Consider the following 13,458-nt stretch of genomic DNA (forward strand, 5'->3'; position numbering starts at 1 on the left):
TAATTAAGGTACAGCCCCAGCATTTGCCTGGTGTGAAAATGGGAAACCACGGAAAACCATTTTCAGGGCTGCCAATAGTGGGATTCGAACCTACTATCTCCCGGATGCAAGCTCACAGCCGCGCGCCTCTACGCGCACAGCCAACTCGCCCTGTATATTTAGCTTAAACCTTATGTAATTAATCTTAGGATCCTTAATTGCTCTGTAATATATTGCAGAGTATAGCAAGTAACAGTTGCAGAAATTCAGGATGAGCTCAAGCTCGAAGCGGCCGATCCTTCAGATATCCCCAACTCAAGTGTTGATATCCTTACTGGGCTGCATGAAGACGGAGGAGAAGAAACAGATGCTGACTCTCGTGATGAAGAATGTTCAGATCCTGACAGACTAAATCATGCTCAGCTCCAAGCTCCAGCAGAGTTAGTGATGCAGGTACCAATAAACAGCAACTTCAATTCATAACTTCCTCCCGAATTCAGTGATGAACCTGAACCGCTTCCGGAAAATGAACAAGTTGACGGTAGTGACTTAGACACAAATTGTACTAACGGGACAGCTAAATCTTACTCTTTCAATTGGGAAATAGTTGACATGATATTCCCACCCTCTTCTTCGTCCAATGTTCGTCATCCAGGTAAAATAAATTTTACGATCCGATCATACCCTAAAGATGTTTTGAGTGCATTTCCTGAAGCAGATACAGTTCTTCAAATATTAGAATAGACCGTTGGTTATGCCTCTTTCCTCGGCATACTATTTGTGAGTGGATATGTACCCCTACCACGAAGAAGAATGTCTCAGTTCCACTGTCAGTTATGGAATCTGAAGTTACGTGTTTTGGGTACTAAATATTATTATAATTAAACAGAACAATGACAATTATTGCTTTTTGTGTCATTATAAAACTCATTTCTAAAGGTACGTAAACTGTAAGTCTGTAGAAATATATTGTTGCTAAGGTTGATGTTCAGAATATCATCTCTCCCTGTTTCCCAAGCAAGTGCTTAGCGGGTCGTTAACGACCCATGTGTTTATATGGGTTCTAAACAAGTAAATATGGTTTTGCTCATTTCTACATGAATAATGGGTCATACTATGTGTTTATATATACAAGTTATCAATATCGCAAGAATAAAATAATTTGGGCATAAATGGGTTAAATGTAACTAATGAAAATAAATAGGGAATTACATTGACTTATGAGACCCAAACAAACATTTCCTCAAATATAGTACAACAGTCTTCCTGATGCCATTTTTTGATGGATGCAGAAATTCTGCTCTGTTTTTTGGTACATGCTGGAGCAAAATGTAGCTTCCATCAAAGTCCCAGTCTCATTGATGGCTGTGTTAGTACGGAAGCTGCTGAGGTATGGATGGTGCTGAGTAATAACATTCAGAGCATGACTTGTGTGACTGTTATGAAAGGTGCTACTCATAGGGCTAGTCATGCTGTAACAGCACTTTCTGGCCCAACGGGGAAAGCAATGGAAAACTCTCTCACACCCCATCCTCCCTAGTTTTTGGCGCCAATATCGGTTTTTGCGGTTTCCCCATAACCACATACACTTTTGAGGAGCTATTTGAGGATCCAACCAGCCTTCGGGCTGATTATCTAACAAATAACAGCAAAAACAACAACAAAAAATAGTACAACAGATATAATTAATATATTTACAGGCATCCATGTATCAAACAATGATTATCTTACATAAACATAGTAAGAACATCAACGATAAATTGTGAAAAACTTCACCATGTAGGAGCAAGATATTCATTTCAATTATTTATCAGATATTGTTCAACTATTTTGGGAAAGATATTCAATGCTCAAGCTCAAACAGCAGTAATACTGATTCACATTTAGTCATCTCAACATTGTTTGCATCGGTGGCTTATTACTTTGTGCTCAAGTTCACCAGACAATATTGGCGAATATTTCATGATGAGCAAAGCCATTATGCCGCAGTATATCTAATCTCTGCACAGTTTTCGTTGCCATTTATCAAAATTTGCCTGAAACTATAGAAGTGACATCTTTCCAAACAACAGTGTGCATAGTGGAAACACTTCACAATCTTGACTCACCATTAATGAATTTCCAAGTTCTAAAATTTCCAAATTTTTGGACAGTGTCCTCATAGTCTTATATCAGGATCAGCTAAAATGTTAATGAGAATCCCATTATTTCCTTTCAAGACTTTTGTTAAATGATCCACATGATATAAGAAAAATAAAGTAGACGAGATAATAAGCTTTCGAGCTTTTGTCGTATCAAGAAAACAATTCTTTTTTGCAGAGAACATTGCTTTGCGTCTTCAGAAGAAAATCTTGTCTGTTCATTAGGAAGACTTCTCTAATAATGAAGGCTTGAATTTAAGATTGACCGGGCGAGATGGCCATGCGGTAAGGGTCGCGCAGCTGTGAGCTTACATCCGGGAGATAGTGGGTTGGAACCTCACTGTCGGCAGCCCTGAGAATGGTTTTCCATGGTTTCCCATTTTCACACCAGGCAAATGCTGGGACTGTACCGTAATTAAGGCCACGGCCATTTCCTTTCTGCTCCTAGCCCTTTCCTAACCCATCATCGCCATAAGTCCTATCTGTGTCGGTGCAACGTAAAGCCAATTGAAAAAAAAAAAAAAAAAAAAAAAAAGAATGCTTTACCATTGGTCTATGTAAGTGGTACTCTTGTAAGTCACCACATGGTTCGCTGTGTGCTAGCCTTCCAAGTGCGAGGTGAACACTATCTTAGCTCCAATTAAGATGTTTCTTGTTCCATTGTATGTGCGTTGCGAAGTAAATATCAAGGTCATCAGACAAATCGGGGACAAATATGGTAAAAGAAATCAATGAAAAAATGAAAGACTGACAGTATAGAAGAATAGAATAGAGCTAAAGATAGAAAGAAAAGTGAGTAGTAGAAAAAAAAATGTGAGTGGGAGTCAGACAGCAAGGGGGGCAGGAGGGGGGAGGAGGTAAAAGCAAGGACAAATCGTCCTCACTATTACACCTTAGGGTGTACAAAATTCTTTGTACTTGTGGCAACATATACACTGGCCAAACATGCCGGTCCACTGACACTCGCATCAAAGAACATCAACAAAATATCCATCTCAACCAGCCAGACAAGTCAGCAACAGCTGAGCACGCCTATTATCAGGTCATGATGTTAAGTTTCAAGATGTTAGAGAGTCATTATCTGCACCAAACATTTAGGATTATATGGGAAGCAGTGGAGATACATAACAAACCTAAGAATTTCAACAATTTCAACCCTTTCACTATTCTTATTTTGTTACAGTGTTTTTCAAATTTGTACTCTCCTCATCATCAGATTGTTCACTCTAGGCCATGTGGTACATTTCATACATTCATATCCTGTATACACCTGTTACTGTATTACACTTCTTTTCACTCCCGTGTCTTCACCCTTTCTCACCTGCCCCTCCCTCTGCCTGACTCCTACTCATTTTTCTCGACAGGTTTTTGTTTTTTTTCCCACTACACACTTTTCTTTCTATATTCAGCTGTATTCTAATCTATTCTGTCAGTCTTTTGTTGCACTTTACTTTTATTTATTACTTCTACTACATTCATCCCTGATTCATCTGATGACCTTGCTATTTACAACGCACATACAAGAAGCATTTTAATTAGAGCTACGCTGGTGTTGTCACCTCCCACTCGGAATATATAGCATTTTGAAGAATTTTTAGATCATTTTAAAAAGTTTTTAAAATTTATGTCTTCATTGTCTGACTGACAAAAGTCCACTACAAAATAAAAGTTATCAATTTTTCTTACATATGGTTAAATTTGCTAAATATCTTTCATACCAAGCAAACTGACCAGCAGTTGCTGGTGATTAAAAAAGGGTAAAGAAAGGATTTATATCTGTGAGTCTTGTATTTTCCAGCTATATGGAGGAACACAATACAGAACTCTGATAATTAGAAGGAAGTATTTCCTAATGTGTCTCAAGCACAAGGAATGCACCAGCCTTTGCACCCGCCTCTATAACCAGTCACTGACCCCTGCGCACTTCAAGGTCAAGAACAAATGGATCAGGGATTGAAAACAACATTTATGCAACTTTATGATTCAGTACAGAATTATCCTCTCAAGTAGTTCTGTGCAAGTAAAATGACAGAAGTGGAACCACCATGGAGTGTATTTTTAATTCAGCCAGTGAATGAATTTGGAAAAGATGTGTTTAAAACAGATGAGTTTTATATTGTAAATTGTGCAGTGTTAAAGTGAATGAGCAAAGGAAGTTTGATGTACAACAGCACATCTGAAATCTGTAACGAGTGTGAAAACCAAGTGTTCCCAGGATCTTCAGGGGCAAAGTGCTAGCACTACATCCAGCAAATCATTATGTCCATGTTTATATACACTTCCAAGTCAATTAGGAGATAATTATTTCTGTACAAACAAGACCTGTACAGTGAACAGAGCAAGGATATGTTACTTTTAAAACCATTGTTACAGAGTCACCAGTCTGGTCAAATATTTTAGTCAGTTTTTACATTTTTTAAAATATTATTTTTCCATAAATTTAAAGACATTTTATTGACCATTTTCAATTATTTTTGAAGTCATAAACATCCGCCCCTAGTTAAGACTAACAGGAAAAATTATCTGCCAGGTTTCATGATTATGAAAAAATATTCGACTGGCTTGTTCATAGAAACTGTACAAGAAATTGGTAATGAGAGAGTACACTTATTATGAAGACAAATTGTAAAAGCCTGGTCTGTACAAATATACGGTCTACTTTCTTGGCCTTTTTTTTTTTTTTTTTGCTAGTTGCTTCACGTCGCACCGACACAGATAGGTTTTATGGCGACGATGGGACAGGAAAGGCCTAGGAATGGGAAGGAAGCGGCCATGGCCTTAATTAACCCTCTTAGTGCCAGGCCTGGGTGCTCACAGTATGCCAAGAGTGCCAGACAGATTTAGAGAATTTTGCAGGTTCTCACTCTCTGGACGAAATAGTTCACAAATGTTATAACTATGACTTGAAATTTTTACTGAATGTTAACAAGAATACACTCTTACTGCTGAACTAAATTAAGACACTAAAACGCCCTTGGGTATTTTGAAAAAAAATATTTTCCAAACAATTTTCAAACACCAAAATTTAAAAATCAGAAACAAAACAGAAAAAACAGAAAATTTAACTCAACGATACATATTGATGACTTCTTTGCAATGTCCTATTTCAGATGAATAAACATGTAAAGTTTCACATTTTTATCTTGAGTATTTTAAGGGTTATGTACAGTGGTATACAATTGGCATGGCCAACAATGGGACCGAACCTGGCACATGGGTTGTAGTCAGGGTGACCAGATGGTGATAGATTATCATTGTTCACAAGATGAAGGAATCTCAAGATCAACTGGAATCTGTTTCTTGAGAACATATTTCCAAACCATGGAATATAACGCGAGTATTTTACCCAATAAGAAAATAAGCTCGGCCTTCTAGCTATACCCATTTCTAACAAAACAGCAATGAAAGCCTTCATTTCAATCAATGCAACCGGGCGCCACTGCTGTGCTCTGGCATGTGGTGACAAGACATGATTTCTCATATCTGTTTGTCTCTGTAATTATGAGGTTCCATAACTGAGCCGTAAAAAATAAAATGAAAATACGCTATAGGTTTGCGTCTGACGAAGGGGCGTGTCTCGGGCCAGGAGTATCATAATAATCACGTGAGGGTTGGTATTTTGCATCCTGACTAAACATGAAATTTTTGCTGTTGGGTATTGTTACAGCCGTCATCATCAGTACTGTCACTCAGACGGTCATTACCACTTTCAATATGTCGGACAATGAGCTCATTTCACATTTTTATCTCATTTACAGAAAACTCGCCGTTATCACTCCAAATAACACTTTCCCCTTCCTCACTTGTTGGAAGATTGAATTCCTTATCTGAGTCTTCATCATCCCCTTCTTTACTAAAAATTATTAAGATATACAGCCAGTTCGTCATCGTTAACAAAATAACTTCTCCCGCTAGTCGCCATTTTACTCACGCGGCATGGAGATCATACGTCGTATATGAACACGGACTTTAGAAATTCAATGCATCATAACAAATGAATTTACGCACTATCTAGCGACGTAGTTAAAATCTAATGACAATTCTCTATGGACTGGACACGTAAAATGTTTCAATCTGACGGCCCAAGTTGTACAAACTCGTATAGAATTGCGCGCTATCCAAACAACGATATATCGTGGTTGGCACTTTACGCGTATGTACGAAACAACGATATATCGTTGTCTGGCTCTCTACGGGTTAAGGTACAATTCCAGCATTTGCCTGGTGTGAAAATGGGAAACCAAGGAAAACCATCTTCAGGGCTGCCGAGAGTGGGGTTCGAACCCACTCTCTCCCGGATGCGAGCTCACAGCTGCGCGCTCCTAACCGCATGGCCAACTCGCCCGGTCTTGGCCTTTTTGCCCAGTTCTCTTGAGTTTGAACTAATGAGAAATAAGCCTATTTATGGCTGGATGCCCTTCTTGATGTCAATCCTATCTGCAAGGATATATTCTCTACTGCATGTTTTCTGTGGTGTTTGGCAGTGTAATATGTCGTGTGTAGTAGATGAAGAGAATCTCACGCCCACCTCCCGAGCTAGAAGAATTAACCAAGTGAGCTTAAAATCCCCGGACAAGCCGAGAATCAAACCAAAGGCCTATTAAATGAAAGCAACCATACTCACATACAACAATTTACAAAATAAAACACACTGAACTGTTGTATAAACATGTCTTTTCCAAATTTATTCACTGTCTGAATTTAAAATAGATTTCGTGGTGGTCTTACTTTCCACCGAAGACTTAGCTGTTAGGCCCCTTTAAACAAAAAACATCCCACTTTCATCACTTTTCATCCACAGAACTACTTGGGAGGATAATTCTGTACTGAATCCAAAAGTTATATAAATGTAGAAATATATGATAAATACTTATTGTACCGTGAAGAAGATTTCCTTTCACTCTTTGTTTTATTTTATCAGTGTAATTGTGCTTGCAAGCTCTTTTATTTTGATGTTATTTATATATGTCATGTTGTATTATGTTTTGCATTGCCCTTCCTAAATAAACGTTGTCCTCATGCCCTCATGGCCCCAGGATAAAGGGAAGTTTCTTCCCGTCCTGGGGTGTTTTCAACCTTAGGTTGGCTATCCTCCTCTTGCCTGCACGTCTGGTGACAAAACTCCCCTCCCCTTTGAGTGCGCGCGCGCCTCTCCCTGCTGGGCAGGCGAGCGCTCGCTGCTTCTTGCCGTCATTCTGATTCTGGTCTGCTTGACTTGCTCGCTGCATTCGCAGCCGGTCCCGTCGCGGCCTCGAACTGAGGACTCACCAGACGTGGAGGTAAGACGTTAAGACAGGAACCCCTGGTGTAGCGCGTCATGAAAGTTGAGGAAGCGGATTGCAATTGTAAAGAATTTCATGTTAAGGCTTTAGCCTACGTAAGGTTTCAATAGCTCTTTGCCCCGGGTAAGTTTCACTTAAAATAAAGTATGTATGATAGAGGTATTTTAAGGTCTGTAGACCTGAGCTCATTTGCTATGTTGTCCTTATGTATGGGACGGATGTTTTAAAATTGTTTTAGCGTAAACTATTCCGGTCTCTGAACTTTAAAGAGTTTCGGTCAATGTGTGAAATAATTGAGAACGAGAGGCGAACAGAAGGCTGTGATCTATTGAGCAAGCAGTATGTACTTAAAGTTCTTGCTGTTATGTATGACACTTTAGTGGCAAACGCTCTTGTGTATTTTTTTCTAGTAAAGATCATACTGGTTAGAGTTAGAATCTTGGTACTATTGAGCAGATTGGCATACCAAGAGACCCTAAGTTAGGTGTTGGTAGACTAAATCATGTATTGTTTACAGGGCTAGACCCCCGGTTTCTAATGAATGTTCTATTAATCAGTATATTGTGCTGGTCACATGTGTTTAAATTCTTTTAGTATTGTACTTTAAATTGGGACACGTCCCTGGTCTTGTTTAACTTTGTATACCGAAGTAACGCAAACTAATTTATATAATAAATTACTATCTGGCAAACTTTATGTGCCTTCAAGCCCCATTCCCTTGGCCCACCGCTTCTTTCTTCGAAAGCTATCGGGTATAAACCCAGTACACTTATCATGTCAAAAACATATCAGATGTAGGGCTTTTCAGGCATTTGCTCTATTAACCAGCGTTTCGTCGTAGGTCTGACACTAGACTCATCAGAGTGGGATGTGTCAGACCCTACCCACTGACGCTGAGGTGTATGCAGGTGAACTTATCAGAAGCCCTTATAAGAGGCACCGTCTGATAACTGCATACGGGAGATAAATCTCCACAATGGAATTATTGCCCGCCTAGCAGTTCCGAATGGAATACTTATCATTCAGATTCAGGAAGATATTCCATACGGACACGATGTTAAGATAAAAGGGAATGCTATCTATATAGATATAGAAATTTGAATTTGTGGTATTTGCAAATTTTGGTACTAGCATCAACAATTACATTTTTTAAAGTTTTGAGGTGGAGTGAAACGATGCTGTATCATAACTGAAGGAGCAAAACAACACAAAATCACAAAAATCAATTTTGTAGTGAATTCTATTTAAATATCCTGTTTCATTTGCAAAATTTCAGTATTTGGCAAGGAAAAAATCCTAAATAATATGATAATAGATTCTCAATTTTGAGCCATTACAATCCACAAGTATTCACTGAACAAAACTAATTAATAACATGGTCATTTGACTTATTGTCCGACTCGTTGGCTGAATGGTCAGCATACTGGCCTTCGGTTCAGAGGGTCCCGGGTTCGATTCCCGGCCAGGTCGGGGATTTTAACTTTCATTGGTTAATTCCAATGGCTCGGGGGCTGGGAGTTTGTGCTGTCCCCAACATCCCTGCAACTCACACACCACACATAACACTATCCTCCACCACAATAACACGCAGTTACCTACACATGGCAGATGCCGCCCACCCTCATCGGAGGGTCTGCCTTACAAGGGCTGCACCTGGCTAGAAATAGCCACACGAAATTATTATTATTATCTGACTTATTTACAGTATTATCTTTTTTCAAAACCACAATACATGAATCATGCATTGCTATTGACAAGGAACACCCTTGACCTGAAATGCTCTGAACTGCACAAAAATATGCTTACAATATAGATTGTTCATCACAAAGCATGGTCTATGACTTTTCCATGCAAAACTCAGCAGTTGCCTGCTAGCATCATTTGACACTGGCATGTTGTATCTGCGCTAACAAGTACTGTATAGCTTCAGAACAAGTGTGTCTCTTGGAGAGTTCAGTTGCAGGTTACAATGTAAACTGTGTACATTGACATCATAAGGAGAAACACAATCGGAGTAGAGGATACGGACATAATAATGCAGAAATATAATGGCGATGACACAGAAATGTAGGATGGTATGCTGGATAGATATATTGAATTTCAAGGGGAGGAAGAGCTTACACCTGAAGGTGGCTGTTCAAGTAGTACAGGACTTTCATCTCCAGTGTAACAGGAACTGTCAAGTCAAAGTGAGTACAAACCGCATCCACTCAAAAAGTCGAGATCCAGTGTATCAGAAGACTTCGTTGACAGCATGAAAACTATTATGATTGTGGCTTCAACATCTATAGCAAACTAATGAGGTTCTATAAATGCAATAGAAGAAATGTAAATCAAATTGAAAGTTAATTTTATACTATGTGAGCAGCAACAGATGAGAGGGAGCTCACTTCAAAGGAAACAGGCTGTCACACTAACTTTAAAAGTGCATGTAATGTCACTATTGCAGTTGGTGTATGCTGTAGTTTATTCCACATATTTTTCAGTTCACTATCTAAAATAAATGTATCTTTCAGGTACCTGGTAACTGGGAACAGATTCAAAACTATAGCATATAGTTACAGGATGGGGGCCTCAACTGTGTCATCTTTAGTAAATGAGGTATGTGAAGCAATATGGAATCAACTGCAGGACGAAGTGCTACCAATACCTTCAGGGAAAAGTGGAAACTGATTACAAAAGATTTTGAAAATCTGTGGAATTTTTCCCATTGTTTAGGGGCTCTTGATGGAAAGCATGTACTTATTCGAACCCCACCAAATAGTGGAACAACATTCTACAATTACGAGAAGATATTTTCAATTGTTCTGTTAGCAGTTTTAGACGCACATTACCGTTTTACAGTGACCGATGTGGGGACCGAAGGAAGAAATAGTGATGGTGGTATCTTCTCAAATAGTGCATTTGGGTCGGCATTGAAAGATGGGTCAATAAATATACCTGCAGATGAACCACTGGCATCACACGGCCCAAGTTTGCGTTTCGTATTTGTTGGGGATGAGGCCTTCCCATTGAAGAGGTACCTCACGCACCCTTTCCCCCGTGATCAGGTTCACAACAAAGAGCCTAAAGGCATATTCAACTATAGACTCTCACGAGCCAGACGTATTGTTGAAAATACTTTTGGTATTCTGGTTTCACAGTGGGGGGTTTATGAAAAACCGTTTAGATGTAAGATGGAACTAGTTGATAAAACTGTAAAGGCAACGTGTGTTCTTCATAATTATATGCGGCAGAATATCCAAGTGACACCAGCAGGGCAATGTGAACAGGAAATAATGACAGATGGTGCAGGTCTTGATCCGATTCCACGCGTGGGTTGTAATGCCACTCAAGAGGCTTTCAATGTTAGACATGAATTAATGCATTATTTCATGAATGAAGGAAGCGTACCATTGCAAATTAAGTACATTCGTAGAGGCCAAAATCACGACAGACTTTTCTAAATGAACTACTCGTGAACTAGCAATATACACTTATGGTGTCGTCTATAAAATTAGTTTCATACAATTATAAGCATATCTAGATTAGTGAATGTTGAAGAAGTTGTTAAATTATGGAGCATAAGGTAAAAATGTATGTAAAAGCAATAATGATACAATCAAATCTGAAAGTTTTGCTTTAACGATGAGAAAGATTAGCATTATGTTTACGGTAAGTTTGAACATATAATTTGAACTTCAATACCGGTACAAACAAAAAATTTTAAAGAAATTTTACCTTTTATTTCTTATTAGTACATGTTTTCCTACTAATGCCAATGTATTGTTTCTTCATAGGGAGGGATACTACGGATGTAATGAGATTAATACTATTATTTTAATACTGCTTTCTAAATTAATTTTTGTGCAATACTGTATATGTAACTTAAAAAAATAGGAACGTAGCCAGAATTCTGTTCAGGTGGAGTCCAGGTGTTGCTAATTTATTAATTAAAAATAGTGGGTCACTGTAGCTATGCAGATATGTGTCTTTAAACTGTTCAATTTTGCCTATTATCATATTTGAATATGCCTTCATTTTAAAATGATATTAATGGACTCTTTACATTATCAACTATATTCAGTACTACAAGGTTAATCAGATTACAAAATAAATTTTAAACGCTAAAACCTGCACTACTAACAAGAAAATTAGAATCATACCATAATATTGTCTCGGTTTATTTTCGGAGAGAATCTGGACCCCCACCCCCCTCCTCTGACTACATCTCTGCTAAAAATTAAAACTAAAACATGAATGAATTAATTTCGTCCATCTTCTTCGTTAATGATAACGACATTTTGTTGTTGGAGGTATTATGTGAAGATAATAGAAGACGATTATTATCTCTTAAAGCTAAATATTCCTCTTCTGCAGTGGATACACTATTAAATACTTCACGCATTATGCATATTTGCATATGTTCTAGCAACTTCTTAGTTGCCTCACTCATTGACTGAAAACAAAATGTCTGTTACATCAGTTTTATTATCTCTCTGTTGCAAATAATGAATTACTCTCTCTACACTTCTTCTCGGTGGCATGATTTTTCTTTCTTTCTTCGAAGGGGTTCGACTGGCTGAGGTTGTGTATGTGTGGGGACGGACAGAACAGATGATGAATCAGATATTTGTGATATGGAGTGTAGGTCATCACATTCCGCACTCTCGATCATCTGGGTGGCTACTTCCGTTATCTCTTGACCTTGATATGTTTCCTGCCTGTCAATGTTTGAATGTGTGCTGTAAGGAAAATTAAGCTATTAATACACATCCAAACGTATATTAAGAAATGACACACAAAGATGTGTTTATGGAGAATGAGCATATTGAATTGTCTTAGTCCTTGTGCTTCAAACACAATTATTCATGTTGTTCATTTTATTAGTAAAATGTTTATACTGTCTTAGCTGCAAAACATAACAAATTGAGATGGTCTTATTTTCTTATAACTTCGAATGAATTACATGTGCTTTAAATTACAGTATACTCAACATATACATTCACTTATAACTTCATCGATTTTTAATATTCTAAATACAGTATTAGTCATTCTGCGTTAAAATGACAGCTCACCTTCTTGTAGAAATATAAGGCAAAAGGAATTCCATTTGTTTGTGAAATCTCCACTCCATTTTTTTTCCCTTCCTGTCCACCTTTACTCTCTTTTTGTCTCTTTAGTGCCTCCCTAAAACAGTCTCTCAGTCTTTTCCATAAGTTTTTAAGTTCTTTACCTAAAACAATGTATGTTATTATTTTACCTTTCACGTTCTTAGTGACTGTTGATATATTTAAGAATATGGCATGCAGTTACAGAACAGGTGCTTCAACTGTATCTGCTAAATTGTAAATAATGTGCTTAAAGCCACATGAAAAATATATTCTTCTCAAACAATTGGAACTGTTAAAATTGTGATTATATAGGTAATTTATAAATGGTAGCCTACTTACAACCAATTTGAAGTACTGTACTTACAACAGCTTTCCTTTCCTGTCAAGTCTCTGTAGTAATTTGATGACATATCATTTTTTGCTATGGGCTTTACGTCGCACCGACACAGAAAGGTCTTATGGCGACGATGGGATAGGAAAGGCCTAGGAGTTGGAAGGAAGCGGCCGTGGCCTTAATTAAGGTACAGCCCCAGCATTTGCCTGGTGTGAAAATGGGAAAACACGGAAAACCATTTTCAGGGCTGCCGATAGTGGGATTCGAACCTACTATCTCCCGGATGCAAGCTCACAGCCGCGCGCCTCTACGCGCACGGCCAACTCGCCCGGTGATGACATATCATAAAGGCAGGGATATCTTTTCACCTCCTCAATTAGTTGTTCTTCTTTTGGCTTGCTATCCATTGTAATAACATAATGAAGAAGAGACTCACACGACACGACTAAACACACATGACAACCCGCCAGACCAACTGCTCAGAAATGAAAAGCGCATGCGCCAGGCCAGCTACAGCCAAGGAAATCGCCTGCCTAGCGATCTGTCTAGCTTAGCTTAGCTTGGCATAGCATAGCTTAGCATAGCGGCCTGTGTGTCCCATCGCATTTAAATGCATTGGGAGCGATATT

At 38.4% G+C, this 13,458-nt stretch overlaps 1 protein-coding gene across 1 annotated transcript in view; it reads right to left on the minus strand.

Annotated features, from left to right (window-relative positions):
- LOC136875768 (coiled-coil domain-containing protein 22 homolog) overlaps nucleotides 1-13,458 on the minus strand; it is a 111,031-nt gene that overhangs the window by 23,232 nt on the left and 74,341 nt on the right. The gene's annotated exons all lie outside the window — the stretch shown is intronic.

Source organism: Anabrus simplex, chromosome 1, assembly GCF_040414725.1.
Source record: "Anabrus simplex isolate iqAnaSimp1 chromosome 1, ASM4041472v1, whole genome shotgun sequence".
Taxonomy (NCBI): Eukaryota; Metazoa; Arthropoda; class Insecta; order Orthoptera; family Tettigoniidae; genus Anabrus; species Anabrus simplex.